We start from the raw sequence: 17,082 nt of genomic DNA on the forward strand, positions 1-17,082 counted from the left end.
TCTTGTGTTATAATACTCCCAGGAGTCAAGTGGGCTGAGAGAGTTTCAGAGCGAGCTGGATGACTGGGTGGGTGGTTGGAATGAGAAGCCTCTGCTCAGAGGGCAAGTCTGGCAAGACAATATTGACTATGCTACGGTCCTCTGGCAAGCCGTCATGGACCCATTTCTTAGTCCTAGAGAGAGAGTGGCTGAAAGCAGAAACTGATTGGTTGTCACACAAAATCTTAGTGAGATGTTGGGAGTTTAAAGTTGTCTCTTTAAGGCCATCATGTAAGAAAGTGGCCTTGAGGTATATTTCAGCAGCTTCAGCACAGAGTGACCTTGGCATCAGATACACTTCACAAAGATATCTATAATAATAAAAGGGTAATATGCTAACTAGACCAGACATCTTCCGGACGTCATTCCGGAAGTCCTTCCTGATAAAGCCAGGGCCGGAGGGAAGCCAGCCTGGGTCCCAGGTGCTGGAGGGAAGCTGGTGCCAGCAGCTGGGGGAAGGAAGGCTTACTCTTGCATGAATTTCATACTTCGGGCCTCTTGTAAGAAATAAAAGGGCGGATCGCTTCTCAGCCTTTTGGCTATACTAAGATCAAGTATAGTATCTGTTCTTATCAGTTTAATATCTGATACAAATACCAAGAAGGAAAAAAAAAAGAAATATAAGGGCAGAGACAAAGCTCTTTCTTTTCATACAATAGAGGCCATACTGGTGACCTTTGCAGAGGGAGAATGGGGGATTCTCAGAGGACTACACAAGAGTGCTCCCTGGTCACTTCCAGAATACAAAGGAGTCTGTGGTAGAGGGGAACTGAAAGTTTTAAAGTATTGACCATATCCATTAAATAAGCCCTTGTATTTAAAATAACTATGACATCATAAGGCACAGGGACTTGATTTCCTAAAAAAAAATCTTTGTTCAGAATTTTGGTAGAAATATTAGGTAATAGAGTGTTCATCTCAATGAGTCACATCAGTCAGCTGATCACATTAGTAATTATGCTAAATGTAATCCCTTGGTCAAAATGATGACTATTGTCCTAGCCAGTTTGGCTCAGTGGATAGAGCATTGGGATGCAGACTTGCCGGGGTTCTTGTTCCGGCATCAAGAAGGGTTCAGGAAATCTGGAGAAGGCTGTGCATAGATTAATAAAGAGTCCAGAGATGAAGCATAATTTTGAAAGGCATTTGGGGGTCAGAGGAGCCTAGTTTAAAGGAAACTAAGATCTAAGTTCTCCTCAACTCAGGACCCCATGCTTTTTATTAACACAAATTGTCCTGAGGCGAAGCAGATATATACACATCAAAGGGTCAGAGTTTTGTATACAAAGCATTGTCAGAATGGGGGAAATTAGCCTACGGCTGTTCAGGTGTTTGGCCAGTAGGAGGCAATAACATGTAGCTTAAGATGTCCTTAGCTGTCTAGCAGCCACGCAATCATCCCTTTTCAGGTTTGAGGAAATGCCCTCAGCCATTCCCACAGGCAGCTACATGTGTGACTCAGCCCTTGTTGAGTCCCCAAGTTCCATCAACCTTTTGATGAAACTCTTGAAATCATCACATGCTAGAATTGGCTTCAGGCACAGACTGAAGGGTCCGGGGTTCGATTCCGGTCAAGGCTCCTCCCTGGGGCACGTGTAGGAGGCAACCAATCAATGTGTTCCTCTCACATCAATATTTCTCTCTGTCTTTCCCCCTCTTCCACCCTCTCTAAAAATCAATGGGAAAATATCCTCAGGTAAGGATTTAAAAAAAAAAAAAAGATGACCATCAGCCTGGCTGGTGTGCTCAGTGGTTGGGCATCAACCATGAACCAGGAGGGCACGGTTCAATTCTCGGTCAGGGCACATGCCTGGGTTGTGGGCTCGATCCCCAGTAGGAGGCACGCAGAAGGCAGTCAATCCATCACTCTCATCTGATGTTTCTATTTCTCGCTCCTTCTCTTTTCCTCTCTCTGAAATCAATTTAAAAAAAGAAAAAAAAGATGGTGACTGCTAGATCTCTCCAGGGTTAAGTATCTTCCCTTTTCATAATTACTAAATATTTTTAGGGTGATACTTCCAGACCTTTTGAATATCTTTTTCCAACCCCTTTCTTTGCAATGGTTTTATCTTCCATCGATGAGTCCTGTCTGAATCAACTGTTACTAGAATGTTTGTAAAATGATTATTTTTTTTCCATTTGTATCATCCTTTTGCATTGACTAGGTGGCATTTTTTTCTATGAAAAATTGTCTTTTCTATTTCCCTGAAATGTTTTGTGTTAATGCCACTATAGATGGATAAATTCCTTTTTATTCAGTATATTATAGTGCATCCTTCCATTATTCATTTGAGGCCAGCATGGCCCCAGATTTGACGTGGAGCCCTCTTTAAAATATAGGTTCCATAACCTTCTCCATCTTCTAGGGGTGGAGTCTGGGGTTCTACATTTATAACTGGCTACTTACTGCTACTTATGCCCATTAAAGTTTGAAAAGCAGAGGTAAAGCCCTTCCAAAGGACCACTGAGGGGGTATCTATCTTATGGGGATAGAGAAAGACTAGTAAGAAGTAGAGAGGCTGGAAGACAAGATACCTACTAATTCTTGCCACGATACAGCAATGTTTATCTGAATAATGTGAACCATTTATCTCCATTCCCAAAGGTGAGATTGATATTTGGAATCAAACATTCATATAATCAGAAAAGGCGTGGATCAAGATGGTGAAAAGTACACACTGCCATTCCTGCTGAAAACTCCCAATGAAATCCAGAAAAGACATGAAACAGAGAAACTAATAGGTCTACAACAGCATCAGGGAGCTGCAAAACTAACAAGTTCAGCTGTTGTTGCTCAGTGGTTAAGCATCGACCCATGAACCAGGAGTTCACAGTTCAATTCCCAGTCTGGCACGTGACAGGGTTGCAGGCTCAATCCCCCACTAGGGGGTGTGCAGGAGGCAGTCAATCAATGATTCTCTCTCATCATTGATGTTTCTCTCTCTCCCTCTCCCTTCCTCTGTGAAATCAATAAAAATATATTTAAAAACCAACCAAACAAAAAACTAACACACATTTTAAGAAAGTCCTGGAAGATAGAGAGTAGAAAAAAATGCATGGTTAAAAGAAAAAAGGTAATTGAGTTCGTGTATTAATGCTGGATTCCTCCCCAAACCTTGCTAAAATACAGTAAATTAGAAAAAAAGTACAAAACCCACAAGGAAAAAATAACAGGCATTGAGGCAAGACTGAGCTAATGATGTCAATAATATGTTATATGTTACCTGGCATAGGAAGAAAGAGATTCCACACACACTTGGAAAAAAGGCCAAATTATGGTTGATTGATTCCTGATATCTCAAGGAAACACCTCAAACACCTGTTTGAATGAAAATAGAAGCTTATGTCCCGGGGAATGTAATTCCATTGCCATGGTGTATCTAATTGAGTCACAGCTATTGAAGGCACAGTTTTATGGTCCTATGTAGTTATAGTTCAACTTAGAAACCAATAGGTTCTAAGGTTTTATAGCCTGGTTAAACATAAGGATTTTTATTACCATTCTTGAATCTTACCTAGCAAATGTCTTTGGAACTCCTTTCATTAGCTCTGTTTTGGACACACACACACACACTCACACACACACCTGTTTTTCAAGCACTGGCAAACAGCTTTTTTTTTTATAGTAAAGCTGGAAATTTATTGAAGAGCAAGTACAGATTCCCACGTGGGAGGGGGAAAGAATCCCACCGAGTCCCCTTTTCCACGGTTTATAAAGAAAACAGCTTTTTTATCTGTGTCTACCTGCTGGTTCCTTCCTTGACAAGTTAAATCAAAATTTGATAACTTCTCACAGACTTTTTGTTTCAGAATTTTGCTCTAAAGTTGCTTGCAGTTTTCTCAGCTCTGCTAAGTAGATGGGGGTGAGTCAATAAGAGAAAAACCAATTTGTGCTTTAGCACCTCAGAAAGGCTAAGATTGGAAATACCACACATCTCTGATGTCAGGATGAGGGTTGGTGCTGGAAATAGAGGACATAGTTGAAAATCTTGGCCCTCCTCTATCAGGACAGAAAACTTCAGTTTGTCACCTGGAAAGGTCGGACCCAAAATTCTCAGCTTAGGGATCTGGCATAGCTCAGGGTGAGGTGGACACTGGGGAAATGCATGAAGTTTGCATTCTGAATGGAGACCCTGGCACCATCCTGTGCTCTGAGCCAAGAAGATACTCCACTATCCACTCTCTTCCACTCACACATACATTCCCTCCCACCTGGCCTATGGTAAAAGGAGCCTTCACTTGAGAAATTGACCAGCCCAGAGAAAAATAACGACATAAATTGGCAATGAAACTTCCAAGTACCTGCCCATCCTGTTACCCTGAGGCCCCAATCAATACACTCCACCTACAAACATAAGCTCCAGGTCATATGCATAGCAACAGAGGGCCATAAGTCACCTATTGTGGAAAGATGCTAACAAGAAAATCAGAGACCTGAACAAACAGAAAAGAAGAAACTCACAACAACAACGACAAGGAGCAGAAACAAACTTGTAAAAATCTACTATCATTAATATTCCTTGAGAGATTTGAGAAAATTTTACATCCATGAAACAAGATTTTAAATCATTTTCATTTGTTGCTTTTCCTCTGGGCTGGTCAATTTCTCAATTGGTTTTTGTTGTAACAATTTAAAATCACTAAATAAAAAATGGACAGAATCAGATTAATGGGAATATGATCAAAGAGAACCACAGCCCAAAACATGCCTGTTAGAAGAAATTTAGGACCAAGTAAAAAGCAGTGCTTCCCAGTAAAGTTAACTGTTATTTGAGGAACATGAATCGTTGCAGGAATAGAAGACTAGATCAATAGAGCAATGTATAGTCAAGAAAGAGAACCACATAAATGTAGAATTTAATTTGTAATGAATATGGCATTTCCAGCTGGTGGGGAAAAGATAGATTATTCAACCTATGTTTTTAAGACAATAGGTTTTTCATATGGAAAAAAATTGTTAGATTTCTAGTTCATGCCATAAATAAAAATACATTCTAGATTAAATGTAGCTCTAAAATGAAAACACAAGTTTTAAAGTCAAAAATTTGAGAGGATTAAAAAATATGTGATATAAGTAAATATATATAAATACAAATATAACTTGGGGAGAGAAAGGTTTTCATAAACTAAATATAAAAGACAGAGATGAGTATGGTAGCTATTAAATGCTTACCACATTTTCCCTTCTTCCATCCTTCCATAACGAAAGTCTTTCAATCTGTGTGGAGCACATTATGAGTAATTTGAAATGATTGATACAGCCACTAGACATAGGAGTGGATAGATAATGCTTATCTGTTAGAGTGCTCATAATAGCCATCAGGCTCTGCTTGGATTCCTATGCCCAATCATCAGGAGAGTCTTCTTCCTTTGGAGCTATAAAGTATAAGAATATGGGCTGTTTTTAAAAAGATGAAGAGAGCTTCAATGGAAAAGAAGTCCAGAGAACTGATAGATTGAGAGAGAAATGGTCCCAATGACAGTTGGAGTTGATTTAGTTGAGCCTTAAAACCAAATATCTCTAGAACTCCGATATATTGTCTTTTATTTTATTTTTTATTGTCTTTTAATTTAAACTAGATTGTATTGTGTTTCCATCAATTTCAACCAAAAGGACCATGTCTAATAATCCAAAAATGATAAAGGTGAAACTTGTTTATTTAGACCCCATAAAATCACAGCCTTTTCAGCAGTGAGAAATAGCATAAACAAAGGAAAAGATACGTGGTAGAATAAATTATTTATAGCAAACACTGGACAAAACAGGTCAATTTCAGAATATATAAAGATTGTCTTGAAGAAAAAAAAAAGATTGCGATTGCCTTCAACTCAATAAGGAAAAATTAAAATGATTCAGGAAAAATGAAAAGGGCACTGTGTGAGTCAGAACGCTTTCCTTTGAAAGTGATAAAGCTTAGTTTTTACTCCTTTAAGCAAAAAAGGGAATTTGTTGGTTCAAATAATTGAGATTTCAAAGGTGCAATATGTGTCAGGAATGACAGGACCCTGGTAGTACTTGGATGTTGCCCATAGCAATCACTTGCTCTCCTTCCCTCTCTCCATCTCTTACTTCTAATTCTTTCTTTCTTGTGAATGGGTGTCACTGTCACCCAGGGTCTGGTCACACGGCAGCAATGTATTTTCCTGCAGCTGCCATCATTGCAGCTGTCATAACCATTTTGGTTGTAAGTGGTATAAAGCCCAACCCAAACTGGCTTGAACAAAAAGAGAAAACTCATTAGCCTGTGTAATCCAAGAGTTGTCATCTGAGGTAGGAAGGTCTGAGTGGTGCTTGAACCAAGAGCTCCATCAATGTCAACTAGGTAGGACTCATTGTACGCCCTCCACAGCCTCCTGTCTTTTGTTGTGTCGGCTTTATATTCAGGTTCCTCATAATGGCGACACATCTTTGATGCTCTCTTAGTCCAGGGGAGAAAAAGAGGCTTTTTCTCTTTTAACAATCCCATAGTTCAAGGGCTCTGACTGGGTCACATGACTACCCCAAACAATCTGTGGTCAGGGAATATGATTGGTCAGTGTGGATTATATGTCCACCTATGGACTAAAAGAGAAGTCAGCTCCATCCAAAGTAGATGAGCTAAGAATAAGAAAAAGGAGTAGTTTCTTCTCTCCTCCTTCAAAATCAATACACTGTTACCAGAAGTAGAGTGAAATATGTGTTAGGAAATAAACATATATCTACTAAACTACTTATCTTTTTTGTCAACCCTCACCCACGGATATTTCTTCCATTGATTTTAAGAGAAAGTGGCAGGGAGAGAGGGAGGGAGGGAGGAAAGAGGCAGCGGGGGGGAAGAGAAGAGAAGAGAAGAGAAGAGAGAGAGAGAGAGAGAGAGAGAGAGAGAGAGAGAGAGAGAGAGAGAGAGAGAGAGAGAGAAAGAGAGAGAGAAAGAGAGAGAGAGAGAGAGAGAAAGAGAGAGAGAGAGAGAGAGAGAGAGAGAGAGAGAGAGAGAGAGAGAGAGAGAGAGAGAGAGAGAGAGATCATTGTATGCTTTCCCACACATGCCCCAACCAGGGATGGAACCTACAACCCAGGTACCCACCTTTTACTAAGAAATGAACCCGAGATCCTTTGATGTGCCGGCTGATGTTCCAGCCATCGAGCCACACTGGCCACGGCTCTACTATAATATTTTTACATGTAGCTCATAATCTTAGAGAGAATCATATCTGCTTTTCCCCAGAATCCATATCAATGCTCCCAAAAGGCTCTAGCTATGCCAGGGCCATTTATCTTGGAGTGCTTATTAAATATATAAACTCACAGCTCTTCACCCAGAAGATCCTGGAAGACTGCCTTTGCCTAGATTGTTTTTGCCTGGATTCCCTAGAGAACAGAGCAGGGGGTCTTAATTGGAGGTATAATCCAGAGCAACAAAAGTTAGACAGAGGAAGGAAACAAAGCAGATGCAAGGTGGTATATTACTGGGATCCCTGCAGCTTCAAGAAAACATACCTGGCCCTGACCAGGTGGCTCAGTTGGTTGGAGTGTCATCCCGTACACCAAAAAGTTGCAGGTTTGATTCCGGTCAGGGCATATACCTAAGTTGCAGGTTTGATCCCCTGTCAGGAGGCAGCCAATGATTATCTCTCTTACATTGGTGTCTCCTTCTCTCTCTTGCTCTCTCCTTCTCTCTCTCTCTCTTTCTCCCTTCCTCTCTCTCTAATAAAATAAAATAAAATTGCCCTAGCTGGTTTGGCTCAGTGGATAGAGCATCGGCCTGTGGACGGAAAGGTCCTGAGTTCAATTCCGGTCAAGGGCACATGCCTGGGTTGTGGGCTCGATCCCCTCTGCCTTCCTCTCTGAAATCAATAAAAATATATTTTAAAAAAGCCCTTGGGTGAGGATTTAAAAAAAAGAAAAGAAAGAAAAAGAAAAGGAAACATATCGGGTTGCTTAGTTACACAGGAGTCTTCCTAAAAAGTTATGCAAACCGACCAGGTCTTGAAATGGCCCATTGAGGGGTGAAAGTGAAAGAAGACTATTCACTGGTTTCTCTCTGTTTCTTATCTTGCACTGGCCAAAGTTCACCCTTGGGGTGTTGATTCTCTCATATCCCATTAGTATTTTTCACTCCAATGGAAGGGGAGGCCAAGTTCCTTGCCTGACAGGTTCATTACATCATGGGTGGTAGGAGAATAGCAATTCCCTTAAATGAGGAAATTCTGGCAGAGGAAAATTAATTTACAGAATTTGTAGATCATAAAGCAAGGGTGATATTCAAGATATTTAATAATTAATACATTATGGGCACAGCTGAATGAAGTTATTATAGGCATTATAAGACAAAGAAAGTGAGTACTTATGTTGATAACCTTAGGAACCAGGAATATCAGTCCAGTAGAAAAGAGATACAAACATGAAATCAAAGAAGTTAAGCAAAACTTTGTAGTCCTAAGTCTTAACCTGGAATATTAGTTTGAAGCTAAAATGTATTTTCTTTTTAAACTTTATTGTTGAAAGTATTACATAGGTCCTCCTTTCCCCCCCATTAACCTTTTCCAGCCGGATCCCATCCCTGCCCCACCCACCAGGTCCTCGCCATTCCATTGTCTGTGTCCAGGGGTTACGCATCTATGCATACAAGTGCATTGGTTGATCTCTTCCCACCCACCCTCCCTTGCCTTCCCTTTGAGGTTCAACAGTCTGATCATGCTTCTATGTCTCTGGGTCTATTTTCGATTACCAGTTTATTTGGTTTGTTAGATTCCACATATGAGTGAGATCATGTGATATTTGTCTTTCTCTGAATGACTTATTTCGCTTAGCCTAATATTCTCTAGGTCAGTGATGGCAAACCTATGACACGAGATCAGAGGTGACATGCAAACTCATTTTTTTGGTTGATTTTTCTTTGTTAAATGGCATTTAAATATATAAAATAAATATCAAAAATATAAATCTTTGTTTTACTATGGTTGCAAATATCAAAAAATTTCTATATGTGACACGGCACCAGAGTTAAGTTAGGGTTATTCAAAATGCTGACACGCTGAGCTCAAAAGGTTCGCCATCACTGCTCTAGGTCCATCCATGCAGTTGCAAATGGTAAGAGTTATTTTTTATATTATCAAGGATGTATTTTCTTTAAAAAAGATTATTTTCTAGTTCTTTATACTTTAAAAAAAATAAAATAGAACAACCAACTCACTAGGAATAAGCATGCCATTTTTCTCTAAAAGGAACCAGGGCCATTTGAAGAAATGTCTGATTCCATGGGGCAGAAAATGTGCATGAAAAGCCTGATACATCTCATATTGGAAATGAAAAAACCTATAAAACATTACGGTAGGAACCAAACTATCAAATGGGAAAATTTGAGCATCAATAAGAACGGTAATTACAATGAACTGAAAGACATTAAATACATTATTCATCAGTTCATAATGATCTTGAAAACAATAAAAAAAACCCAAAAACCCAAAAGCTTTGATCCACTTTGGAGGATGCCAAGGATGCCAAGAAATACTCTCATTATTCTGAATACTTGCAAATAAAGGCAAATAAGCATTTTTACAGCTTTTACTATAGAAACTATACCTCAGGGTAACTAAATAGTCGATGAGGGAATATGATTCTTTATAGAACAATTACAGCTAATAATGTATAAAGGATGATAGATTTAGGATGAAATACTTGAAATTATACATTTAGAATAAAAATAAAATAATGGTTCTAGGCTAGTTTTGTCTAATGCAACTTTCTACGATGATGGAAATATTCTATATTTGCATTGTTCAATACAAAAGCCACTAGCTATTGAGCACTTCAAATGTGGCTAGTGCCCAGCCAGGGTGGCTCAGTAGTTGATCGTCAACCTATGAACCAGGAGGTCACAGTTTGATTCCTGGTCAGTGTACATGCCCGGGTTTCTGCTTCAGTCCCCAATGTGGGGTGTGCTGGAGGCAGCTGATCAATGATTCTCTCTCATCATTGATGTTTCTATCTCTCCCTCCTTCTCCCTTCCTCTCTGAAATCAATAAAATTGTATTTTTAAAAAATGTGGCTAGTGTGACTAAGGAATTTAATTTTATTCAATTTTCATTAAATTTAAATAACCACATGTGGCTAGTTGCTATTGTACCGGACAGTACAGTTCTAGGGCATGATTAACTTTGGCTACTAAAAATCTTTAGGTGAAAGACTGGTGGGAAGTTTATAATACATGGATTATAATGACTGCCCCTGAACTTATCAATCTTAAAATCATGAAGAGGCAAACAGACATTGCATCTCCTGATGTGATGCAATTAATATCACCATGATGTATTCTTGCCAAACATTCAAAGCTCAATCTGATCAAGATTCTAGATCTAACAATCGGTTAGGAAATAATAGGGAAAAGACAGCATGATAAACAGCACCTTAGTAAGAGAGAGCAGGGAAATCTGTAATGTGGTAAACTCCTCAGAACAAACAGTATGATTTATTATGGTAACCAAATAGTTACAAAGGAAAAGAAATGGGAGGGCATGGAACCTATAGATCAAAGAGCCCTACAAGACAAAAAGTCAAATGCAAAGTGTGCACTTTGTTTGGAAGCAACTGTTTCCTAGCCAAGGTCCTCCAGAAAGCATAACCTGATTTAAACAAAACAAAACAAAAAAGCTGTCTGCCCAGACTACTGAGGAATGCAGCCTCAGGGAGCAGGACGGAGGGACACTAAGTGAAACAGAAGCGGGCAAAGCCAATACAGGAAGCATGATCAAGTAATTCCTTAATGCCTAGCCCTTCTTAGAGGCTGCATATACTGTGTCTTAGGACTGCTGATCTGGGGATGAAAGGGAAAGTGTTAGATAGACCAAGGATCTCAAGGTCTGGGTGGTTCTTACTAAATGCTATGCTTGCTAAATGTTAAAATGTAGCACAGTATTTTGCAGACACAGCTTTAAATGGGATGAGCTTGACAGGAACCCAACCTGATAAGTGTAGCCAACTGCAAAGAAGTCAATTAATTTAAATAGTGTATGTAAGCAATGGCTAAGCCTCCCCTCGGGCCTACAGAGTGTTGGATGTGAATCCCCTGTCTCCTTTACTTGCTGCAAATAAATAAAACTACCTGACAACCACGTCTTGTTCTTGAGTAGAACACCCTAAGCAGCAAGCCCCCTGGACTCCATAACCAAAGCAGTTGTCCATTGTTTCTCAGTCTCTATTGGTCAAAGTTTGCCTCAAAGAATATTAAATTCCTGGCACTCTTGGGTTGTGCATGCCTGGGTGCCAAACAGATCCCACCTTGCAGCATGAAACAGAATCCCTGAGAACATGACTGGGAGCAGCTGTGTGAGGCTGACTGGAGCCTGTGCAGAACTGATGTAGGCTTAATTAAGAGGCAGGTGAGCCTGCGAGGATACGGAGGTCTGCACAGAGATGAGAGAGAAAAAGAGAGAGAGAGAGAGAGAGAGAGAGAGAGAGAGAGAGAGAGAGAGAGAGAGAGAGAGAATAAGGAAGTTTGAATGCTAACAGGATATTAAGGAATTATTGTTTTATTGTTAACTTTTTGTGTGATAATGGTATTGTGGTTACGACATTTCTTCAGAGAATATCTTTTAGAAATTCACATTGGAGTACTTCTATATCAAATACTATGATGTCTGCAATTTCCTTCAAAATAATGCAGTTGGTAAGGAAGAGTGGATGGAGGCATAGTTGAAATGATATTACCCACGAGTTATGTGCTGATTTTTAAAACATTCACTATTTTGACATTCCTTTTTTTAAAAGGTAGAGCCTAATTTCCCTTCCCTTGTGGGGGTGATGTAGTGACTTGTTTCTAATGAATACAGTGGACACACATTCTTGTGTGTCTCCCAACACCGCATCATAAAGGTTATTGAAACTTCCACGTTATTCTTTTTTGGATCATTTGTTCTGGGGGAGGCCAGCCACCATTCCATGAGGACACTCCAGCAGCTCTATGGAAAGGTCCATGTGGCAAGAAACAGTTGCCTCTGCCAACATCTTACCAGCCATAGGCGAGAGTCACCTTGGAGCAGGTCCTTTAGCCCCAGTTAAGTGAGGCTTCAGATGACTGCAGCCCAGCTGGACTGCAGCCTCATGACAGAGCCTGGGTCAGAACCACTCAGGTAAGTCACTTCTGAAATCCTGACCTACAAAAATTGTGTGAGATAACAAATGTTTATTAGTTTTAATTTGTGAAGTTGGGATAATATTTTACACACCAATGGTCAACTGAAATAAGTTAATAATTATTGAAACTGGGTTCATTATATTATTCTGTGTTTGTATATGTTTGATGTTTTCCATGATAAAAATGAAGTATTGACTTCCTATATTGCATCATCATATAAATGATTTCTAGTTGGATTAAAGACTATGTAAAAAAAGCAAAAATGCCTAGTAAATTATCATCTTAATTACCTCAAGGTAGGAAAGAATTTCTTAAACAAGACAAAAAAGGCAGACTATAAAGAAAAGATGGTTAAAAAAAAGAAATACAAAAAGAAAAAAGAAAAGATGGTTAAATTCATCTACATTAAAAATAAGTATGCCCTCATCGTCCTATGCACCAAGAGGTCACAGGCTTAATTCAGGTTGGGGCATATGCCCAGTTGTGGGCTTGATCCCCAGTAGGGGGCATGCAGGAGGCAGCCGATTGATGTTTCTTTCTCATTGATGTTTCTATCTCTCTCTCTCTTCCCCTTCCCCTTCCTCTCTGAAATCAATAAAAATATATTTTAAAAAGAAAAGAAAAATGATCAAAGGATATGAATGCACAGTTCACAGCTAGATGACCAATAAACAACAGGTTGATCAACCAATATCTGCATGTCTGTGTTGGTCTCCACAGTAATTAACACCACTCCCCTCCATAATAACTGACTGGATTTGGTGTATAAATACCCCTAAATATTCTGGCCCCCTTGCCTCTAAGGCATGTGTCCTATACCATTTCCCATAATTCCCCCTGTGGAATTAAGTTCTGATTGCTCACATCAGTAACTAGCTTGATAAGTATTGACTTCTCTTCCCTTCCAGGTCTTACTTCCCTACTCTCCACCTGCTTCCCGTGGTTAAGACCCATATTGACCTTGAATCCTTGCCATAGGGCTTTCTTTTGGGGGCACCTAAACTAATATAAAATTGTTGAAGCTTTCTTGCCAGTATGAGACAAAGTCTGAGCCCTGGCAACTCTGTGGGAACTTTCCACATGAAAAAAAAAAAAAAAAGCTGTAGCCTCCCTTGAAATGCATATGAGAGAAGGGGCCTGAGGGCTTCATGCTAGCGGTGAGGGTGGGGACCACACCACTGGCAATAGGCACAGACTTCAAAGCTGTCCCAAGCCTAGGACTCTGACTCATGGACTTCCTGAAGGTTTGCTTTCTTTTTTTCCTTAATTAATGAACCTTGTTCATAATTAATGCCCTTGGCCCTGGCTTGCAGGGTTCATTGGTAAGCCTTGAGCCATTTTTGATATGCTGAGGTGGCTTCAGCCTGTTTAACTTGGTAAACACTGCAATCTGGGCCACACCTTTAGTCACAGCCCAGGCTTTAGGTCAGCTGGTTCTGCCCACAGGGTTACCTGCCACCATCCCCCATCTTGGGGTTCCTGCCATAGTCACAGAACAAGTGTATGCAAGAACCAATTTGCAGTAATGAAGGCTGTGTTGCTGCCAGTGACGTCTCAGATAATGAGAGTTGGTGCCAGTGGCTGGGTAGCAACATGAGATGGGGACTTCTGTGTAGGCCTCACGAGCCTTGATCACAACACTTGTGGCAGTCTGTATCAGGGCCTTAGGTAAGCACTAGAAATAGAGATGGGGATTCTGGTGGCACCAGGACAGTGGGCTTTGATGGAAGTTAGCTTGAGGAGGAAATGGCTTGTCTATGAGCCAAAGAAGGAAAGAAGGAAATGGACATCTTCCGTGGGTTTGCCATATTGTCTCAGAATTAATATCTTCTGTCATGGTGTTGGGCGCATGTAGGTGGACTTCCAAACTCTTGTTGTTATCTATTACTATGAGACAAATTACTCCCAAATTCAGGGACCTATAACAATTAATAATTCTCAGTTTTAAAAAAAACCCTGATATCAGAGAGGAAGGGAGAGGGAGAGAGAGATAGAAACATCAATGATGAGAGAGAATCATTGATCGGATGTCTCCTGCTTGCCCCACACTGGGAATCTAGCCTGCAACCTGGACATGTGCACTGACCAGGAATCGAACTGTGACCTCATGGTTCATAAGTCCATGCTCAACCACTCAGCCATGCGGGCTGGGCTATTCTCACAGTTTCTATGGGTCATAAATTCAAGGGCAGCTTTACTAGGCTATTCAGGCTCAAGGTCTTTCATGAGGTCACAGTCAAAATATTGGCCAAGTCCACTGTCATCTGAAGCCTTGATGGCAAGTTTGTGCTGGCTCTTAGTAGGAGGCCTCAGTCCCTCCCCACTTGGGAAGCTCTCCACAGGCTGCTGAAATGTCTTCATTACATGATGGCTGGCTTCCTCCAAAGCAAGTGAAAAGAGAGGAAGGGAGGAGAAAGAGAGAGAGAGTTATCCTTTGTATGACCTAGCCACAGAGGTCACATAGCATAATTCCATAACATTCTATTTGTTAGAAGTGAGTAATAAATCTGGCCTTCTTAGAAAGGGCTAGAAAGGGCCTGAAACCTGGGCATATGCACTCATCAGGAATTGAACTAAACTCCAACATTTAAAGGGCATATTAAGGAATGTGTGGACATTTTTAAAAAGCACCACATTGCTTTTAGTTCAATAGTTAACTATAACTTGAATTATAAAGTCTTTTCTAGCTTCTATTTCAGACTTTCTTTTCTTATATAATTAGTAATGTACAAACTCATTAGTTGGGATATAGTATGGTCAATTCCTATTTCTTTAATAAAAAATTAGAACACACTGCCCTGGCTGGTGGCTCAGTGGTTAGAGCATCACCCCTGCCCATCCCACCCCTTCCCCTCACTGAAAGGTGGCAGGTTCGCTCCCCAGCCTTGGGTCGGGTGCGTGCAAGAGGCAACCAGTGTATGTGTGTGTGTGTGTCCCTCCCTCCAATCCCTTCCTTCCACTCTCTCTGAAAAGCAATGGGAAAAAAATATCCTCTGGTGAGGATTAACAACAGCAACAACAAAAATTAGAACACTGATCTGTCCTTAATAGGAGGAAATCCAGTGTTTTCCCCTGGAATCCCTCTTTCTTTTCCAGTGAATTACCCAAGAAACCTGGGGCTTATTCAGTATAAAGCTGCCTGTCTAGCTTTCAAACAAATCAGCCAAGCCAGGGCTGTGCATCTAACTTGTGAAAGGTAAGATGTCTAGAGGGGACACTGACTGAGAAGCCATCCCATTCATCTCCAGGGAGGTGGTGAAAAGGAATATTGCCATGTATAGTAGCCATGAAAATGCATCGTTCTGGTCTCTTGCTGTGGGGCATTGAATTGACTGGCAGATGATCTGCTATCCCTGTGGCTCTACCACCACATTTGCATTAATGCAGGCTCATTCCTGTGAGATGAAAGGCTACCCCAACTGGCAACTCTGGTTCCAGTCCTCCTCATTGGCCTGGACAAGCCTTTCTTGGAGCTATACTGTAGTTTGAGACTCTTCTTAACCAATCCTTCCTCCCCCTTTTCTTCACAGCTGTCAATTTTTATTCCAGTCTCTATCCTCTCCCTGCCTTTTTCTGCTTCCTTCCCCTTTATCATTCATAGACATTTCCCCAATAAGTCTCTTGTATGCGTAATATTGGCTGCCTCCCACATGCGCACACCCCAACCAGGGCCTGCAACCCAGGTACATGATCTGACCTGAATTGAACCCGGGACTGTTCGGTCCACAGGCCAACACCCTATCCACTGGGTCAAACCAGCTAGGGCAAGTGCTCTGCCTTTAAATTGGTGATCTCTTCCCAAGGTCTTGTCCCTTGAGCTGATATAAAGGCTACTTCCTGTTTTTGTGGGGCTTGTCTATGGAGGCCACCAGGAGCTCTGCCAACAACTCAGGGGACTAACCCTGTGCTCCCAGGGCAAAGATCCCCTAAGCACTTTCCTGTAGAGCAGCGGTTTTCAACCTGTGGGTCGCGACCCCTTTGGGGGTCGAACGACCCTTTCACAGGGGTTGCCTAAGACCATCGGAAAACACATATATAATTACATATTGTTTTTGTGAGTAATCACTATGCTTTAATTATGTTCAATTTGTAACAATGAAAATACATCCTGCATATCAGATATTTACATTATGATGCATAACAGTAGCAAAATTACAGTTATGAAGTAGCAACGAAAATAATTTTATGGTTGGGGGTCCCCACAACATGAGGAACTGTATTAAAGGGTCCGGCATTAGGAAGGTTGAGAACCACTGCTATAGAGCCTGCCAAGAACTATTAGGATCATGTTTGTAAGCTGACTTACACCTCACATGGGAGCTGCTACCCAGTGGAGCTCCATTGCTATCTAGAATCCTCTCAGTTGTGTTTGTTTCAAACTTTCAGGATCAGCCTTTTTCACAGACAATATAGGGTAGGTGAGAACCTGACAGCTGCAATCAGGAAATTGCTTTGTTCTACGTAGACTGAAAGTATAAGATCTATTGATGGTTAGGAAAGGTTAGACAGCTGATCAGATAGGTTTTTACCAGGGTAGTATTCATCTTTGCTCTCTATTGCTCAATAAATATTTGTTGTATAGCAGGCTACTGATTCCTCTCCTAAATTTCTTTTACCGAATCCTTTTTACTGCTGAGTGTTGGCTACTAATGATATATGTGTACAAAATGCTGGCCTTTTTGTTTCAAGGTGAGATCAACTCCATGGTACAACTCATGATCCAGGGCTCTCCATAGGATCAGGCTGAAGCTAAACTCCAGATAAGGCCACATCCTTGCTTAGCTTCCTTTCCTGCTCTGTCCTGCTTTCTTCATTGCCTGTCTCCTGAGAGCACGCCCAATAAAGTATGCACTCAAACCCTGTGTCAGGCTCTGCTTCTAGAGAAACTGACCTAAGACACTGCATGAGTAAAAACCAAGGATTATAAAAC

At 40.8% G+C, this 17,082-nt stretch overlaps 1 pseudogene; it reads left to right on the plus strand.

Annotated features, from left to right (window-relative positions):
- Positions 1–558: 558 nt before the first annotated feature.
- On the plus strand, positions 559–682 carry LOC118663926 (annotated as a pseudogene).
- Positions 683–17,082: the final 16,400 nt, after the last annotated feature.

This window comes from Myotis myotis, unplaced genomic scaffold (assembly GCF_014108235.1).
Source record: "Myotis myotis isolate mMyoMyo1 unplaced genomic scaffold, mMyoMyo1.p scaffold_m19_p_9, whole genome shotgun sequence".
NCBI lineage: Eukaryota > Metazoa > Chordata > Mammalia > Chiroptera > Vespertilionidae > Myotis > Myotis myotis.